The sequence below is a fragment of the Cervus elaphus genome, chromosome X (genome assembly GCF_910594005.1).
Source record: "Cervus elaphus chromosome X, mCerEla1.1, whole genome shotgun sequence".
NCBI classification, from domain to species: domain Eukaryota; kingdom Metazoa; phylum Chordata; class Mammalia; order Artiodactyla; family Cervidae; genus Cervus; species Cervus elaphus.
The window spans coordinates 60,735,724-60,753,121 of NC_057848.1; the positions used below are offsets into that span (position 1 = coordinate 60,735,724).

General features: G+C 38.0%; 1 long non-coding RNA gene and 1 other non-coding gene across 2 annotated transcripts; both read left to right on the plus strand.

Moving 5' to 3' along the window:
* Positions 1-407: 407 nt before the first annotated feature.
* On the plus strand, positions 408-514 carry LOC122690966. Its single transcript, XR_006340218.1, has one exon. It is a non-coding gene; the product is annotated as a U6 spliceosomal RNA (small nuclear RNA).
* Positions 507-2,605, plus strand: LOC122689505. The gene is made up of 3 exons (XR_006339832.1): positions 507-645; positions 1,448-1,450; positions 2,589-2,605. It is a non-coding gene; the product is annotated as an uncharacterized LOC122689505 (long non-coding RNA).
* The last annotated feature ends 14,793 nt before the right edge of the window (positions 2,606-17,398 follow it).

Here is a 17,398-nt window from a genome sequence, read left to right on the forward strand (position 1 = left end):
TCTTTTTTTTTTTAAAAAAAAGAGGGATAAAAATGTTTTAATTGTTGAAAGAAAAAAAAAATGTTTTAATTGTTGAGATACACTGGTAAATTGAATGATTTACATTGCAGTACTAAATAGATACACAAGGTAATTATCAAACACTAACCGTCAATGACAAGTCCTTGAAAATAGTGTAGAATTAATGTGATGAGATGCTCTGATCACACACAGAACAGGAGACTTGATAGCTGTGAAGTATTTGTAGTTATTAATCCATAAGCCTTTGGCTTATGTATTAATGTATAAAAGAAAACAGGAAGTTAATCAAAATGTACACACGGCATGCAAACCTCAGCAGCTGAAATATTGCCGTGTAATACGTTGTTCCCAATAAATAAACTTCTCTGACATTTAAATAAAGCTGAGTGCTCGCTTCGGCAGCACATATACTAAAATTGGAATGATACAGAGAAGATTAGCATGGCCCCTGCGCAAGGATGGCACGCAAATTCATGAAGCATTCCATATTTTTATCTGGGAGACTGCGAGTCTCTGTCTGTGCAGGGTATTAATGTGTCAGAGCTGCCTATTCCAGGATTTCTCTAGAGGCTGGCAAGAGTCCTGAAACAGTTGTCATTTCTGTCTTGGCCAGTCTTAAATGGGGTTGGGAAGGTCCAAGCCTTAGGACCTGCTTTCCTTTCTTACTGAAGATTTCCCACCAGAACACCGTGGGCTGTTACTTGCCTTGAGTTGGAAACAGTTTGCATACACACCTGTAAATTTATTCATCCTTTTAATTTATGTAAGGTTTTTGTACACAATTCTCAATTCTTTTAAGAGATGACAACAGACTTTGATTTTCTACTGTCATGTGAGAACATTAGGCCCCAGCAACGCGTAATTGTGAGGAAATAAAAAGTGCTGCAGTAAAAAATAAATAAATAAATAAAGCTGAAAGCCAAATAGTAAAAAAGGGAAAGAGACAGTAATATGGGCTTCCCTGATAACTCAGCTGGTAAAGGATCCACCTGCAATGCAGGAGACAACGGTTCAGTTCCTAGGTTGGGAAGATCTGCTGGAGAAGGGATAGGCTACCCACTCTGTTATTGTTGGGCTTCCCCGTGACTCAGCTGATGGGGTCGCAAAGTGTCGGACATGACTGAGTGACTTTCACTTTCAAGAATCAGTTTAACAATCTTACAGCTAAAAATTAACATGAAGTAGAAATAGTGAAAGATAACAGACAGATATATTACTTTGGGTAATTCATTAATAGTGCCTTATTATTTTAAATTATATTAAATTATAAATTATTTAAATTATATTATTTTAAGTTATAAATAGACAAAGAATTTTGCTATATAAAAACTATCAAAAAAGTATCAGTGAAAAGACATGATCTTCATGAGCTCTGGGGATGGTCAGGTGGGGCACAGCATCCGGCTGAGCAAGAACCCTTCATAAGCTTGTCTTCCACAGAAAGTTCCATATATGAGCGTGTTGTTTCACCAATTCCTTTCTAGAACCACAACATTCAATATGTACCCATGGTTTTAACTATAAACTAAGAATTTGCAGGAAAGGGGGTGGTGACTGTTTAGAATTTTGTTGGAAATATCTGTTCTCATTACAAAATCCCACGAAGGAAAAATTCCATCCAGATTTTCATGAGCAGGCTCTTGATGAATATCAGTCAAGATATTATTTTCTTTTATTTTTTTCACACAATCTTTGTTTGATTGGACACCATATTGATAGCTTCAGATGGCAGACCAACATACACCCACCATAGTTTCTCCTCTTGTCCTCTTCTGTTATTGATTCTTCTGTTACATCTTTAGCTGCTCCTGCAGGGCCTTGGCCCTTGCCCACGCTGGTGGCAGTGGAGCTCCTGCAGCCACCAGAAAGTCTTTATCATGAAGATTTTACTGCTGCTTCTGCTGTCTCTTTAACACCCATGAAGCTGATGACTCAGCAGAATGGAATTTCTCAGTCATTATTGTTTCAAGTATTCTGTTTCTTTCTTTTTTTCTATCATGTGTGTATTACATCTTTTTCTTGTATATCTTGTATATCTTGTTGTCCCACAGTCCTTGTATATCTTATTCCTTTTTTAAATTTTCAGTGTTTGTTCTGTTTGCTTTTCAGTTTTGGAGGTTTCTACCAAGATACCCTTAAGCTCAGAGAGTCTTTCCTTGGCTGTGTCCAGTCTATGAATAAACATATCTGAGGTACTCCATTTCCTCTAGTGTTTTTGATTCTTTGAATTTCTTCTTGGTTCTCTCTCTCTCTTTTTTTTTCCTCTTTTTAAAAATATATATATTTTATTGAAGTATAGTTGACTTACAATGTTTCAGATATACAGCTAGGTGATTCAGTTCCTTGGTTCTCTCTTATGATTTCTATCTCTCTGCTTGCATTCTCTACCTATTCTTGCATGCTGTCTACATTATCCATTGGTGCTCTTAGCATGCTAATCATGTACTTAGTCGCTCAGTTGTGTCTGACTCTTTGTGACTCCATGGACTGTAGCCCGCCAGGCTCCTCTGTCCATGGGGATTCTCCAGGCAAGAATACTGGAGTGAGTTTCCATGCCTTCCTCCAAGGGATCTTCCCAACCCAGGGATCAAACCCAGGTCTCCTGCACTGCAGGTGGATTCTTTACTATCTGAGCCACCAGGGAAGCCTGTTTTAAATTCTTGGTCTGATAATTCCAGCATCCCTGCTGTGTTAGGTTCTTGTGCTTCCTTTGTTTCTTCAAATTGTGTTTTTTGCCTTTTGTGTGCCTTGTGATTTTTTCTTGATTGCCAGGCATTATTTACTGGGTAAAAAGAACTAATATAAACAGACCTTTGGTAATGTGGTGCTGAGGTGTGGGGGAAAAGAGAACCATTCTTTTGTCCTATGATTAGGCCTCAGTCTTTCAGTGAGTCTATGCCTCTGCACTGTGAATTTCACAAGAGATTCTCATATTTTTCTGTCATCTTATGTGGAACAGAATGGCTAGCATGGGCTAGAGTTCGGTATTTCCCTTCTCCCACCTGGAAGGCTAGAGCCAGCTAGAATGTCTCTTCCCCAGGTCAGTTAGGCTCTGATAATAGCCCACCAGATTAGGTTCTCATTAACTAGCTTCTTTTGACAACAGGCCTTATTAAGAATAGATTACTGTGGAAACAACTCAAATGCCCATTGAATGATGAATGGATAAATGAAATGTCTATTCTATGGAGTATTATACAGTAATAAAAAGTTATGAAGTATTGATTCATACTACAATATGGACAATTATACTAAGTGAAAGAAAGCAGTCATAGGAGGTCACAGATTGAATAAATCCAATAATAAAAATATTCTGTCCAGAATAAGCAAATTCACAGAAACAGAAAGGAGATTAATGTCAGCCTATTCCTAGGGAATTGCAGGGGGAAATGGGGAGTGACTGTTCATTAGTACTGTGTTTCATTTTAGGGTGATGAATATGTTCTAGACTTGATTGAATTTGATTGCACAACTTTATGAATATTCAACAAAACATTAGATTATAAACTTTAAATATATGAATTATATGGTATGTGAACTATATCTCAGTAAAACTGTTTCCAAAAGTGCAAAATATAAATTGTGATTTTTGGGGATTACTTTGTGACCAGTGTTTCGAGCTATGGTAAAACCAGACCACTGATGCAATTTGGCCAATTGCATGGACTTCCCTGGTGGCTCAGATGGTAAAGAATGTTTCTGCAATGTGGGAGACCTGGATTTGATCCCTGCGTTGGGAAGATCCGCTGGAGAAGGGAATGGCTACCCACTCCAGTATTCTTGCCTGGAGAATCCCATGGACAGAGGAACCTGGCAGACTATAGTCCATGGGGTCACAAAGAGTCAGACACTAATGAGCAACTAACGCTTTCACTTTTTTTTTCTCTTTTTTTAAATTAAAAAAAATATTTATTTATTTATTTATTTATTTTACTTTACAATATTGTATTGGTTTTGCCCTACATTGACTTGAATCCTCCATGGGTGTACATGTGTTCCCCATCCTGAACCCCCCTCCTACCTCCCTCTCCATCCCATCACTCTGGGTCACCCCAGTGCACCAGCCCCAAGCATCCTGTCTCATGCATCAAACCTGGACTGGCGATTCGTTTCACATATGACAATATACATGTTTCAATGCCATTCTCCCATATCATCCCACCCTTGCCCTCTCCTACAGAGTCCAAAAGACCGTTCAGTACATCTGTGTTTCTTTTGCTATCTTGCATACAGGGTTATCATTTCTAAATTCCTCTTTCTAAATTCCACATATATGCATTAGTATACTGTATTGGTGTTTTCCTTTCTGGCTTACTTCACTCTGTATAATAGGCTCCAGTTTCATCCACCTCATTAGAACTGATTCAAATGTATTCTTTTTAATGGCTGAGTAATATTCCATTGTATATATGTACCACAGCTTTCTTATCCATTCATCTGCTGATGGACATGTAGGTTGCTTCCATGTCCTGGCTATTATAAACAGTACTGCGATGAACATTGGGATACACGTGTCTCTTTCAACTCTGGTTTCCTCAGTAACACTTTCATTTTTAACTTCACTTCTTGGCCTTTAAATTAGTTTGGGCATATAAAAGAGTTGGAGAAATACTGGATTTGGTGACCACTCCAGAATTTTGATGTAGAAGAGGCTCTGGGAAGGGATCTTATTGGAAGGGGCTAGGACATTGATTTTGAGGCAATGGTTACATGGCATGCAAATTTTTTCATAAATTTTCTTTTTCTTGTGGTGGCACTGAAGGGATGCTGGCTTTTAGAGATTATATGAAGATTAGACCTCTCTCTGCTCCCGGCTGCTGTTTGATTTCACCATCACCTGACCTGGGAGTTGGAATGTAAACTTTGTCTGATTAGTTCACCACTATATCTCTTGTACTTGCCATGTTAACAGGTTCACAATAAATGCTTATTGAATGAATAAATGATGCTATCATTTCTTAGAAGTGATATGAAATGAATGATGGAGTTGTGGGGGCTCCAATAAATTGTTCATCCTATTTTTGAAAAAAAATTGAGCAAAAAATGAAGCGCCAGTTAAAGACTCTAATGTCACCTTTATTACTGTTAACTAATGGCTGTTAGAGGACATGGCTTGTATCTGAAGGCATGTAGAACTATGAATGCTGAACCACAGAACTAGATATACTTACTGTGCTAGATTGTTGTAGTTATGGCCCCAATTTGTTCACACCTTCCTAGGCTGTCCCTTCTTGCACTTACTCCAGGCTTAACTATGGGACTTTCTTTGGCCAATAAACATTAGAAAATATGACACAGGCAGATACTTGGAAAAAATTCTTGCATATTGAAGCTTTCCCCTTGTACTTCTGGGAAACCTATCAACATGAGACAATCTCATGTTAGACTCCTGAAGGGTGAGAGTGGACAGAGGCCCCAGCTGTACCAGTTATCTCAGCTGTAGCAGATGAGACCCACACATGCGAATGAAGCTATAGTAGACCAGTTAGCCCCAACTGAGCCAACCTAGGTCAGAAGATCCTGTCCAGCTAACCAATAGAATCATGAAGAATAATCTTTATGGTTTTAAGTACTAGTGTGGGTTGAACTGTGTTTCCTAAAAAGATATATTGAAGTCCAAACTCCTGGTGACCTTATTTGGAAGTAAGATATTGCAAATATAATTAAGATGTAAGATATAATGAGGTCATACTGGACTAGGATGGGCTCTTAGTACAATATGACTGGTGTCTTTATAAGAAGAGGAGAAGAAACACAGAGATAGACACAAACAGAGAATGCGTGTGACTATGGAGACAGAAATTGGAGTGATGTTTCTACAAGACAAAGAATGCTAAGTATTGCTGATTGTCACCAGAAGCTAGGCAGGTGACAGATTCTCCCCTAGAGCCTTCAAGACAATGTGGGCTTGCTGACACTTGATTTTAGACTTCTAACCACCAGGCCTGTGAGAGGATAAATTTCTGTTGTTTTAAGCTACCCAGTTTGTGATACTGTATTACAACAGCCCTAGAAAACTAGTATAGCCACTAAATTTGGGGTTAGTTTGTTACATGGTAAAAGTTAACAGATATACTTACCTGATCATTTATGGCTGCAAAGGACCAGATCCAATGTTCCTGCCCAGAGAAAATTTACAGTATGAAAGAGCATTCTGTTAGAAAGTTTGATCTAAAAAAGAAAGAAGAGGCTTCTGGGCCTAGCATACCTTATTTATTCTCCCCAGATTCATTAAAGACATGTCACTCCATCTATCCTGTAGTTTGGTTTGTGAAGAGGTGGAAGAGTCTAGGAATGCCCTACTAATTGAACCTTTGAAAGGAAACATCAGAAACTGGGAAGAAACATCCCCCTTACCAGTTATCTTACACTGAACAGATGAAAAACTAGATTTGGTACTTTTAAAACTTATAAAGAAAACCAAGATTTATCTAGGAAAATTGTGATAATGGGTGAATATCATACTTACAGCTTGATATATAATGTTCTACTCAAAGTGGCTACAACATTTTACTTTTCCGTCAGCTAGTATGGATACACCAAATGTGAGGTCATGAATATTTACCCTTATGTTTTTTCTGAGAGACTTACTTTTAGGTTTCTAATTCAATTTGAGTTAATTTTTGTACATGGTGTGAGGTGGGAGTCTGACTTGATTCTTTTGTATTCATCATCCAGAGGGGGGAAAACCCACATAGAGTTCATCATTTGGGTTCTGGTAGAACACTGAAGTGTGTAAATTGGGTTATTTCCTATAATTCCTGAATATGTTTTAAAATGGCTGAGGACACATAATATTCTCTATAAAATTCACCTGTTAGGCCAAATCTCCAAATAAACTGTTGCTATTGAAAGTGACTTGAGAGTGTGGGAATCTTAACCAGCCATTTGCACAAATTTGTAAGTAATAAAAAACAATAGAATGCTATAACTTTTGTGCAAGTTGGAAATGAATTTGCATTATATATTATTATATATTATAGATATTATAGATCTCACTGTAATCTGTTGGAAGATGATTTTTTAAACCCCATGATTAGGGTTTTATTTACCTTAGATCATAGGTCACATCCCCTTTATTTACTACTAGGGGTTCTATGTGGGAGCTCCCAGAAAGACAGGTTCTGTGAGTAGAAGACTAAGGATTTCTGTGGAGATAAATAAATGTCATAATTAATCCAACGGACCTTTCATAGGTATTTACTATATTTGAATCACTGTGCTGGATTCAGGGACATGCAAAGACAGTGGGAAATTATTTTTATATTCAAGGAGCTGGTAGCCTGATTCAAAATGTGAAACGTGTTTATAATACTATGCATATGTGCATGCTCAGTCACTTCAGTCACGTCCAACTCTTTGTGACCTCGTGGACAGAGCCCGCCAGGCTTCTCTGTCCATGGGATTATCCTGGCAAGGTTATGGGAGTTGGTTGCCATTTCCTCCTTCAGAAGATCTTCCCAACCCGGGGATCAAACTCATGTCTCCTGAAGTTTCTGCATTGCAGGCAAATTCTTTACCGCTGAGTCACCAGAAAAGCCCATAAACTACTACAGTACTAAGATAAAAGTAGTTAAGTGATGTAGGAGAGTTACAAAAAAATTGAAGCCATCTACATATGTTCAATATGTACAATATGAGTATGTTACATCCATATTTTCTCTGAAAAATTCAAATTAACACCTATTTCACCTGTATAATAGTGCTCTTTTCTCTTTAGAAAATGTCATTGTTGGTATAATAAGTATATAGTCACTCATAAAAATTGATGAAAAGACAAATGAATTAGAGTGCTGAACAACCACAATATGATTCCCTGGTGAAGTAAATAAAGTAGCAACAAAATGCAATTGTACAATTTTTTTTTGCATTTCTATACACTAATAATGACCAATTCAGAAAGGAAATTAAGAAAATAATTTCATTTATAATAGTATCAAAAAGCATAAAATTCTGAGGAATAAATTTAACTACAAAACACTGCTGCAAATAACTCAAGAAGACCAAAATAAAGGGAAAGATACTTTGTATTCTCAGACTGGAAGACATTATTAGGATGGCAGTACTACCCAATGTGATCTACAGATTGCATATAATCCCTACCAAAATTCCAATAGTTTTTTGCAGAAAAAAAAAAATCCTAAAATTCTTATGAATTTTCAAGGGACCCTGAATAGCCAGGGTCAAAGAGGAAAAAAACTGGAAAACTAGTACTTTTTGATTTAAAACTTCCTACAAAGCAATAGCAAGCAAAACAGCGTGGAACTGGCATAAGGACAGATATATAGACCAGTGGGCTAGAATATAGAGACCAGAAATTAGCCCTCACCTCATATGGTCAATAGAATTTTGACAAGGGTACCAAGGCCTTCAATGGGGAAAGGACAGTCTTTTCAACAAATGGTGCTGGGAAAACTGGATAGCCACATGCAAAAGAATTTGTACCCTTACCTTACACCATATACAAAAATTAACTCAAAGTGGATCAAAGACCTAAATATGAGAGCTAACACTATAAAACACTTAGAAGAAAACTTAGGGTGTAATTCTTCATGTATTTGGATTTGATGATGGATTCTTAATTATGACACCAAAAGCATGAGCAACAGAAAAAAACTTAGATAAATTGGACTTCAGCAAAATTGAGATCTTTTGTTTATCAAAGAACATTATCAACACAGTGAATACATAACCCTCAAAACAGGAGAAACCATTTGCAAATCATATATCTGATAAAGGAGATGAAAACAACAACAAAAATAAACAACCCAGTTCAAAAATGAGTAAAGAACCTGAATAGATATGCCACCTAATGAAGATACACAAATGGTCAATAAGTACATGAAAAGATGCTCAATACCACTAGTCATTAAGGAAGTGCAAATCAAAACCAAAATGAGATACCACTATCACAAACATTAGGATAACAATTATTAGAAGACTGGAAAATAACACTTGTCAGAGAGATTGTAGAGAAATTAGAACCCTCATGCCCTGCTGGCAGGAGTGTGCAATATTGGCAGCTACTGTAGAAAACTGTTTGGCAGTTCATCAAAATTGTAAGCAGAGAATTTCCATATAATCCAGTAATTCTATTTCTAGGTCTATATCCAAAAGAATTGAAAGCAGGTATTCAAGCTTGTATACCAATGTTCATAGAAGTGTAACTCACAACAGCCAAAAGGTGGATGCAACCTATTTCCATCAACAGATGAATGGGTATAATCTGGCTGATAATATTTGTTGAATGTGGTGGATCTGCTGCTAAATTTGCTCATTGTTTGTTGTCTCTCAGGTTAGATAGTGAAATCCAGGATTGAGCTCATAGCAGAAGTTCAAGAGGTATATATTGGTTGATTCTAACATTAAACTAAAACAATTTAGGATGTTCTGTTGCTTTGTGTTTTCCTCTTCTCTTTGTAATCAGTGTGTAGATAATTAAGAAATTACTGTGAAAGTTAAACTTGTTGTCTGCTCTTCACTTAATGAGAAATATCTTTCCTAAATTTGATCTCAATCATTTGTGTTATTTCTTAAGAGCTCATTTCTGTTGATTCTTGTTTGGGTCAAGCCTGATGAATTTATAGCTTCAAAATGAGGGGTGATTTTAATTAAGATATATACTTTCTGGAAGACCTGATGCGATTTACAGACTTAAACATAAGCAAAATGAGAGAGTTAAGCATTAAACAGAATGGATGTATTTTATAGAAATTAGGCAGAGTAAATGCTGAGAGGAAGTGAATTGTGCTATTTCTAAACAGCAAAGGCAAAAAGAGAAAGAGATTGGATTGTACAGTTTTCCTTATCTGAGAAGAGTCATTTTATAAATTTATAGGCACATATACAGTTTTTCCCCCCTGAGATTAAGGCCAAAAAGGAATTTACTTTGTCCAATCTTTTAGGAACCCCTTTGAATAGCAGTCAACAATATCTTCAGTGAGAGTTTTGTAGGAGGTACAGCAACTCTACTTAAATAAATGGATGGCCTATTGATTACAAGACTGAATGTATAATGTTAAATTGTACAGCAGGGTAGACATTTTTCAAAAGGATTCAAATTATATGATCTAGATAATTTGCTTTCTAATGATCAAACTTCATGAGGGCTAGAGATTAGTAATGATTATTCCAAGCCAGCTTACTAAAGGTGCTGGGGAGTGGTCAATTCAGAATTGAGCACCTGCAGTAAGCGTGACTTTTGTGTTTGATTCGTTCCAGAGTGACACTCATGACATTCCAAATGTGATGGGGACAAAGCCATTATTCTATTGGGAAAGTTTCACAGCACGCTTGTGTTCCACTTGGTGAGAAGACCAACTCATTTCCACAGTGGGGTGGGCTGCAGCAGCATTCACAAGTAGAGGCTGGAGCCTTTCCAGGAAGGAGCTTCAGCGCTTCTCAAACATTTCATACCCTGTGCACTGCTTGAGATCCTAATATTCTGTATCCAGTGGGTAGAAAATCTAGGAAGTATACTGAGTACTTTTCAATGATACTTTAACAAGTGGTTAGAATTTGTGTGACACAACCTATAAATTCAGGCTTTTGAAAAACGTTTGTGCATAAATGCATATTCCCTCCAATTTAAATTGTGACCCTGAGAGAGATTATAGGGATTTTATGTATAGTGTGTGTATAATGAAATGTTATATAATTTTATAATATATGTTATATATTACTATATATTTGATAAGTATACAAAGAAAAGCATACTCAACCATAGGACACACAGGGAAGTCTAGCTTTTACTCTTTCTACCCCTAAAGATATAAGCCCTTAAAATCTAATATTTAGGAAAGTTCTCTTTGTCTCTCTCCCTCTCACCTCTTTCTTTTACAGGGCAAGACTCAACTCCTGAGTACTGATTATCTGGTTAAACTAATAGCTGAATGTCCAATGGCTAGTAAGATGATTTTTTCCTGCCTTGGACTCTTTCCATTTGTTTTTCTCACTTCAGAACAGTCTCCCCACTCCACCCTCTACTGGATTAGCTCCTACTCATCCTCCAGGACCCCACTTAAAATTCTCTTCATCCAGGAAGTCTTCTCTGAGAATTTCCCTGAAACTGAGGTTAACTCTCTCTCTTATACATTCAGACAGCATCCCTTCTTTGAAATGTTTGCTACTGAATTCAGCAATTCCACTTCTGGGTATATACTCAAAGGAAATGAAAACAGGATTGTGAAGTGATATCTGTACTTCCATGATTTTTTGCAGCATTATTCACAATAGCCAAGAAATAGAAACAATCTAACTATCCATTGATGGATAAGTAGATAAGGAGGATGTGATATTATATTATTATTATATTTAATAGAATGCTAGTTAACCATGAGAAAGAAGGAAATCCTGCCATTTACAACCACATGGATGGAACTTGTGGGCATTATGCTAAGTGAGATAATTCAGAGAAAGACAAATACTGAATGACATCACTTCTATGTAAAATCTAAAAAAGCCAAACTCATAAAAACAATGAGTAGAATAGTGGTTGCCAGGGTCTGGGGGGAATTGGGGAGATGTTGTTTCAGGGCACAAACTTGCAACCAGTAGGTGAGTATGTTCGGGAGATCCACGGCACAGCATACTGATCATAGTCAACAATACTGTATTACCAACTTCAAAGTTGCTAAGAGACTAGATCTTAATTGTTCTTATCACAAAAAAGAAATGATAATTATGGCATGACAGAAGTGCTAGCTACCACTGCAGCAGTAATCAAATTGGAATATATAAGTGTGTCAAATTAACATGCTATACACCTTAAATTACACAGTGTTATATGTTAACTATATCGCAATTTAAAAGTACTTTCACTATTGTGAAAAACTTCAAAATTCCAAACCAAGGAAAATAGTATAATGATGCCTCACTTGTAAACGTCTTATAAACTCTCTTATCTATTTCTTATTCAAATTTGTCTTTCCAGTGAGACTTTAAATTCCAAAGAGATGAGGAACTGTGGCTGACTTGTTTATTGCTTTATCCTTAGTGACTGAAACAGTGCTGTATAGACAGTAGACACTTAATAAAAATGAATCAGTCAAAAAAAATGAATCAGTCAATTAATGAGAGTGATAGGTAACAAGGCTTGTTTTATTTTTGTTGTTAAGATCAGAGTGATATAAGCATCTTTAATCCTTATAAGAAAAAGCAAATAAGGAGGAAGAGGTGAAGACACAACATAGGGGGAAAATGGGGTTCCTAAAGAGATAGACGTGGGTCCAAGGACATTAATTCTAGATTTGCATAGCTAATTTCCTGGGCTGTCTCTGCTTGGATTGTAGAGGCATCCAAATTCAGATAATTCAAAACCTACTTTTCATCTTCCCCTTAAAATTTTTCTCCCCTTTCCTATTAATAATTCTACTATCCCTTCAGATAGGGATCAGGAAAACTTAGTTCTAGTCCTGACTCCTCTAATTGCTTCCTGGACAAATCACTTACCTCTTTCAACTTCAGATTTCCTATCTGTAGAGTCAGTGAGCAAGTCTAGATGACATCAAAGGTATCTTCCAACTCTAAGATTAGGAGTCTAAACTTGAACTATATTTGATTCTTTTCCTCATTAAAAACATATCCAACTCACTGGCAGATCCATTCAAATTTTCTTCAGAATCTTGTTATCTCTCTGTTAGGCTAGTGTAATAGAGTTCTGTGCAAAGGACACATTGCTGCAACATTCATCATCATAAACATAATTATGATCCTGCCCTTCAATATCTCCTATATATTTAATCAACAAAGTCCAAACTGCTTAGTCTAGCATTTCTGATGCTCTAAAATGGCCCTAACCAACTCCTTTCAGACTTGCTTCTTACTTCTCTATCAGCCAGACAATCCTGCTGGACTGAATTGTCCATTCTTCCTGTGAAAAACCAATGTGTACCATCTCTCTGCCTTTGTTCCTGCCAGTTCCTCCTCCTAAAGTGAATTTTATTGTATTACTGCATGTGTTAGGCTTATCCATTCTTTTAGATACAGCTCAAGTGCCATTTTCTCCATGAAGGCTCCCTTGATTTTTTTCTAGGCAAAAGTTGTCTGAATACTTTCTAGCCTATTGTCTGAATAGTTTGAATGTATTTTATAATATATTATAAATATTATTATAAATTATATAAATCTATATATTTATATATAATATAAATATAATTTATATAAATATTATTATAAATTATAAATATATTATAATTATAAATACTTTGAATGTATTTTATAATATATATGCTTTGAATGTACTTATTATCTATATAAAATATATATTATATATATATATTAGTTCCTTGAGGGACAAAACCAATGTTTTGATTGTTCTTGTTCATCTCATAGTAATTTGCTCAGTGTCTAGCACATAGCAGACACATGGTATATAATGTTAATTGTGTCAATCTATGTCTAAATTTCAGAAATCTTTTCTAGTTCATAAATTTTTTAGGCACACCAAAACTATATTAGTCATGGTTCTCCAGGAAAATGGAACCAATGGAGAGTGTGAGTGTGTGTGTGTGAGAGAGAGAGGGAGAGAGAAGGAGAGAGAGAGATTGGTTTATTATAAGGAATTGTCTCACGTACTTACGGAAGCTCACAAGTCCCAAGGTCTGCAGCCAACAAGCTGGAGACTGAGGAGAGCCGGTGTGTAGTTTCTGTCTGAAAGTTGGCAGGCTTGAAGCCCAGGAAATCTGATGTTTCAGGTCAAGTTCAAATGCAGGAAAACACACACACACACACACTCACATACACAATGTCCTTGCTCAATGGCAGTCAGGCAGAAGGAATACTCTCTTAGCTTTTTTGTTCTAATCAGGCCTTTAACTGATTGGATAAGGATCACCCACATTAGGGAGGGTTAATCTCATCCAGAAAAATGATTGACTGAGTATTTGAGCACCCCTTGGCCCAGTTAACACATAAAATTAACCATCACAAAAGCCCAGCTTAAATTAATCAATTTTACCTCACTTAAGCCATTGACTACTCTAAAGTGATAGAATGTGCCAGGGTCTTAATAAACTAATAGATACAAATAATGAATGAAATGCTTGGGCATCTCCATGCCAGAGTTCTATGGTTCCATTTTACTTGATGTATGGACCTTCTCAGATTCAATGACAGCAACCAGGGTATTTCCTCTAGTATCAGGGGTAGAATCTAGGCTTTTGTGCTCAACTTCCAATAGAAGTGGTATTTGAATTACATATCTGGAGGTTCTGGTGATCTATAGAGGTACACTCCGAGGGTGGCCACTTTAGAGTGGCATATGTGTATATTGACACTGACCATTGCTTATTGTGCCATGGAAAACGCACCATATTATATGGCCCAGGGTTGCAAGGACTGAGAATGACTTCCTGCTTACCTACATCTTGGTTTTTTATCTATTTAAAGGATTTGCATAAACTGATCATTTTAATGTCAGGATGGCCCTGCCAACACTTTCACATGCCTTCGTAATGATTTCTCCCCACTGAAACAAAACCATCCTGGAAAAAAATCAAGGATCAGAGTCATTAATAGGGTAGCACAATAGGGTCAACTTTGAGGTTGATCCCAACCTCATTATGTTCACCAGACCTGTGAAAGAAATGGGAAAGTGACATGGGTTACATTCGCCAGCCAGAGGAACCGGCTGACTTATACAGACACAGCAATATCGCTAGTTATGACTTCTTTCCCAAGTAAGATAACAGTGGATTATCCTAAATGTGTGGTAGGCAGGCTTGCAAACACCCACTTTCCCTTCCTATAGCCACTCCATGATGGATGGGGAGAGCATTGACAAGGTCTCTGCTGCATTGCAAGCAAGATCGTGGCAGGATGACCAGCCTTGGGTTGCAGAACATTGTATAGTTATCCAGTTTGTTTATTCAGCTATGGCCAGTTCTGAGTCTATAATGTCTGCTTGTAGTGAGGACTTACTAACCTGTTGATTTCGCATCTTTTTTTTTGTTGTTGTTGGGTCCATTCCTAGCTTATTGTTGAAAGCTCAGGTCTCACCAACAGTCAATCTTGTGGTAAATCATTGTCTCGTCAAAAAGTATTCTAATGACCAAGCAACAGTAAAGCCTGCTTTCAAGAGCATACAACTTACAGAGTTAACGAGGACAAATTGAGATTCCCTAAGTATCCAAACTGCTGCAATCATTGTAGTCACTGCGGGAGCCTAGTCTGTAATGTGGCACTTAGGATGTGCTCACAGCCTAAGGGTCTAAATTCAAGTGATTTGGGGCTTGTTATTTGCTTATATGCTACAAAGAGAAGAAAAGGAAGGCAGATTGAGCATATAGCCATCTCATATTTTTAGCATGAAAGTTTCCAAAATCACATTCTACACATTTGACAGGAAACTTGGTTTTAAGCCAGGATCTCAAAGGCCTATGGGGACCAGGCCAAGAACATAAATGAGAAAAGTGGGCTGAGGGAAGACTAGGGTGAAATGGAAATAATGTGTTCCGTCCTCAGAGGCTAGAAATTCCTCAGCTGCAGCCACATGACTGACCTTTGGGAATGCAGGCACAGTGTGGCTACTATCTTACCATTTTTCAAATGATCTAGATTTTTTTTTATGACTTTTAGATGTCAGTCACACATGTTTGGATGCTGGATTGGCCCCAAGATTGTCAGTCTTTGGTTTAGTAGAAAGGGCAATAAACTAGAAATCAGAAGCAACAACAACAAAGTCACTTCAGTCATGTCTGACTCTTTGTGACCCTATGGACTGTAGCCTAGGAGGCTCCTCTGTCCATGGGATTCTCCAGGCCAGAATACCGGAGTGGGTTGCCAGGCCCTCCTCCAGGGGATCTTCCAAACCCAGGAATCGAACCTGCGTTTCTTATGTCTCCTGCATTGACAGGTGGATTCTTAACCACTAATTTCTGGGGAAGGCCCAGAAATTAGAAGACCTGGGTTCAAACTTGATTATCCTCTATAGCTGTGAGATCTTTGACAAGTCACTTAATCTTTCTGGGCTTCTGCTTTGTCCCCTGTAGTGAAAGTCGCTCAGTCGTGTCCGACTCTTTGTGACCCCATGGACTGTAGCTCACCAGGCTCCTCTGTCCATGGGATTTCCCAGGCAAGAATACTGGAACAGGTAGCCATTTCCTTCACCAGGAGATATTCCCAACTCAGGGATTGAACATGCGTCTCTTGTCTCCTGCACTGCAGGCTGATTCTTTACCGTCTGAGCCACCAGGGAAGCCCTTTTTCCTCATCTGTAAGATGGAGGTAAAAATACTTACCACAATTGTGCCACAGAATCATGTGTATGAAAGGACTTTAACACAGGTCACTTGTTAGACAATTGTTTCAGTTGTTGAATGTTGACTTGATACACATCAGGGATGATGGTAAGGTTAACTGTTTTTCAATCAGCTTCAGGAGCCTAAGGAAAAGACTCAAAAGGATTTTTAAAACTTTAAAGTCAAAGTGTTACCAACCCTTTGAGTCAGGCCCCAACAAAGACCCTTCCTCCAGCCTGTTGTCATTCTAACCAATAGAACGAGATGGAGCTCTGTTTAGAAGAAAAGGAAAGCTTTCTTATTATTCTGGTGATCAAAGAACGGAGAGATGGTAGCTCTGTCTAGAGCACATGCTCTCCCTGAAAGGCTGTGGCCGGGGCTGCTTTGTAGGGTTCTCCGCAGTGGGGAGGTGAGGGGGCTGAATTCTCCTGAGTCCAGTGCAGACATGTTGCTCACAGCTCCAGGTTGCAGTGTTGTGCGCAGCGATTCAGAACACGGCTCACTGCCGCCATCTTGAACTGAGGTACTGGGGCAGCCATTCTGCCTCAAGAACTCTGTTCTGAAGTACCTGGTGCCAGGCCTCTGCACGCAGTACTCCTGAGCAAGTGAAACTAGACTGAGCACAAAGGAAAGAAAAAGGTAAGACTTTATTTTACTACCCAGATTCTATTTTTATTTCTTGGGAATTGTTAATGGACTTTGCCAGTGAGAAAAGGACTTTCACATGGGGCAAGATGTTAGCGGTCAGGAGCCACGGCAACACCTAGACTAAAAGCTGCTTGTGCTTTGAAGAGGTTCTGGCAGCAACTAGAATAATTGTTTAACAAGTGACCTATGTTAAAGTCCTTTCACATACAGTATTCATTTCACCCACACAGTTCTATGGCACAATTGTGGTAAGCATTTTCACCTTCATCTTACAGATGAGGAAGCAGAAGCCCAGAAAGATTAAACTCTTCTTAACCTCAAGAGCCATAGGCCAGAAATGGATTCTTGAGCAGAAGTAAGAGTGTGTGGTGGGACAGGGAGAACTGGGCATCTAGCCAGGCCACTCCTCAGCTCTGAGGGAGGGACTTTAGAGTCTCCAGCCATTCGGGAAGGTGGACAATGCGGATTACATGGGATAAGCCTGGGTGTAA